We start from the raw sequence: 3567 nt of genomic DNA, 5'->3' as shown, positions 1-3567 counted from the left end.
TGTGGACCCAGACTTGGGAGCCCCATATTAAGGGTAGTAGCATCAACCCACCACCCTGGGGCCCAGAAGACTCCTTGGAACAGAGCTGGCTCTGCCAGCCATGGACTACTCACCTTGGGATGATGTATATGAGAAAAATAAACATATCTCATTTAAGGTACTGTCTTTTGGGACTTTTTGTTATAGCAGGTTAGCCTGTTAGTCCTCTAATTAACATAGCATTGACTCAAAAGTGGACAATCCATAGGCCTTTTGAAACCTCGCACCTCTACCCAACCTAATTCAGGTCCTCCTGTTACACTCCTTTATAGCAGCACCCTATACCTCTTTGGAGCACTTACCACAATGTGTGGTCAAATCATTATTTGTGTAACACAGTGGTCACTGTTGATTGCCTTCCCAGCAACTATTCCTCCTCCCTCCTTTCAACCTCACAGAATCCTGATTTTATTTAGAAATGCATGCCTCCCTCATTCAGACTCATGCTACAGAAAATGGTGAAATTAAGCCAATTAAATTTTCTCTTGTAGATTTTGAACTAAAAGAAACAAATTATAAGCCACTTATCAAAAGGATCTAAGACTGAAAGCTCACAATATAGAAAGAGTAGTGAAGCTATAATGGGCCACGTGCAAGCCAAAGTGCTGGGGAAATCAAAACTAAGAATGAGAGGGCCAGCAGGTAGGACGGAGGCTGGGATGTGACCTGCAGGCACATTGCATCAGCGGTGACCTGTGCATCCTGTCTGCAGAGGACCTGCAGCCACCTTGGATCTGGGATTACCTCCTAGTTGCAGTCTCTGCTCTTGGCTTTCCATAGATGGCATCCACTCTTATCCCTAAAATATGCCATCTTTCCCTGAGCTGGTGAGGGTGCACTCCTGTTCTCACAAAGCCTGCGTAAAACAGCAACTTTGGGCAAATTTGTTCAACAAATATTTTTTGAACACCACTGTGTCCTAGGCACTGTTGTGTGCATTGGAGTAGTAGGGGGAACAAGATGGGCTGCCTAACACATCTCTCCGAGAAGCAAGATCAACTATGCTACTCCTCTACCTGCTTAAAATTCTTCAGTAGCTCCCAACTGACCTCAGAATAAAGCCCTAAGTCCTCATTATGGTTTGCAAAGCAACCTTGCATGATCCAGCCTCTGTCAACTTTTTGCTTTCAATTCTCAGTTACTTTACTTCTCCCTTCACTTTGAGCCATGTCGAACCACTTTCAGGTCTCTAAATATGCTGCCTCTCTCATGCTAGCAGGCTTTTTCACACACTCTTCCATCTACTTGAGTGAGGTAAGCAAAGAAAAGAGGCAAGAATGAGGATGGTGATGATTATAGTAATATTACCACTTATTGAGCATTTATATATACTTTACATACACTATTCCTAATCTTCATAACAATGTCAAAAGGTAGGTTCTGCTCTCCCCATTTTACAGATAAAGAAACTGAGGCTTCAGAAGTTCAGTAATGTGCTGCAGATCACACAGTCAGGAAGTGGCAAAGCCAGGATTTGAATCCAATCTTATCTGACCCCAAAGAACAGGCTCTTTGCCATTTGTTAGAACTCAGCTTCTGGAGGCAGACAGAACTGGGTTTGAATTTAGGCCTCCACCACTTCCTAAGTGGATGGCCTTGGGCAGGTCACTCAACCTCACTGAGCCCCAGTTTCTTCATCTGTAAAATGAACTCAACAATAGAACCTACTTTAGAAGGTTATCGTGAGGTTAAAGTGAAATAACGGATGTAAAGTGCTTGGCATGTGCTTGGCCCATTGCATTCAGTGACGGTAGATATTGTTTCATCATCATTATTTTCAGCCTCTTCACTAAGGCAAATGGCTCTCTCTCCTTTGTCCCACTCAGGTTAGAGCTCTGCATCTTGTCACAGACACAGTCTGGGAGCTGCTTCTCTGCAGGGCCTCCTGGGGCCAGGTCTGCACGAGTCCATGGAAGTCAGCTCGGGAGGCAGAGGAATGGCCTGTAATCGATCCCAGTTAGAGCCGAGCAGGTCCTGTCTTCCTGGGGCCTCAGGAAGCAGGGCACTGCCTGATTTATGTCCCTGCTGCACCGAGGATGACCTAGTGCCCTCTACGTGTTCCAGCATCAGAAAAGGCCATAAAACGGAATTGACACTGCACGTTTGTTCCTTCAGGGCCGACTTATACACTGTTGCTCCCTGCTTAGGTCAATCCCTTGCAGGACCCTCCCTGGGAAACATGGGTGTGTGTGGCCACCCTGTGCGGTCAGGCCGCTGGGAGTGCAGGGCCCTGTTCTTGGCCCAACATCCAGGGACAATATACAGAAGGAAAATCGTAATCGCATGTGTTCTCATGACTTCAGTGACCGTCTATTTGCGAATGACCCCAATCCACATCCTGAATCTACACGTCCTCCCAGCCTCAGTCCCAGCTAACCACTGGCATCCTGGACGCCTCCTCCAGCATGTCCCCAGTTCACGGGCGGAAGTCGTCATCTTCATTCTGCCTGCTCCTCTCCCATATCTCTTCCTGCTGGTTAGCACCACACCCAACCTGAGGAAGCAGCTTCCTCCGGCTCTGATACAGCATCTTCGTAAATCTTCTTTACAGCTCTGTAATTAGGACGCTTATTGCAGGTTTACCATGATCCGTATCCTTGTCTATCTCCTCCAACAGACTGCGAACTCCTGGAAACAAAAGACCAGATCTGATCATCCCTGTGCCCCCAGGGCCTGGCACAGACGGCACACCATCAACTTTTGATTGAATCACTGAATGAATGAACAAATGAGCAGAAACAGGCAGTTCATCAATACTGTCTTTCAATAGTTTGTAAATAAAGAGTAGGGCCTCTAAAGTTTCCCTGGGAATAGTGAAATTAGATACTAGCATCTTAGAGCCAGAAAAGACCTTATTAATTGCATGTTTTGAGCTCTTCCACATACAGACAACCGAGACCTAGAGAGGTTAAATGTCTTTCTGAGTTTGAACAGGGATTTAGTAGTAGAGCCCCTGGACCAGCCCCCAAACTTCTTAATTTCATAGTCCACATCCCTTTCCCCTCTCTCTACTTTTTGAGCTTAAGTGAGCTCATCACAGACTCCCAAGCTTGGCTTCCAAAAATAGTCTATAAAAGGCAGGGGGTATTCTAGACTATCCACAAGGTTTCATTAATAACAACCCGATCCATAACATGAAAACTGAAGTGAGCTCAGACATTTCCAGTTCTAAAAGTAAGTATGAGACCATATGACTATGTGGCCCTTATCCTCTCTAAGCCTCAATTTCCTCATCTGTAAAATGGCAATAATAATAGCACCTATCCTGACATGACGCATGTTTTTCATTTTAGTCTCTTGCAGTAGATGATATCATTATTCCCAACTATTTCCCGGACTCTCAGAAAAAGGATAACTCATCCCTGCCCGTTGCAACAAGACTTGCAGTGCCTCTCTGTCGGGAGAGAATACCTCACTGACCCCTTGGTGTCAGCCTAGGCCATTGGCTTCCTTTGGCCAGTGGAATGTGAACAGAAATGACGCACACCACATCCCAGCAGAAGCTTTAGGAGCCATTGCAAGAGTCAA

This window comes from Propithecus coquereli, unplaced genomic scaffold (assembly GCF_000956105.1).
Source record: "Propithecus coquereli isolate 6110/MARCELLA unplaced genomic scaffold, Pcoq_1.0 Scaffold178, whole genome shotgun sequence".
NCBI lineage: Eukaryota > Metazoa > Chordata > Mammalia > Primates > Indriidae > Propithecus > Propithecus coquereli.
This window is presented reverse-complemented; position numbering follows the sequence as displayed.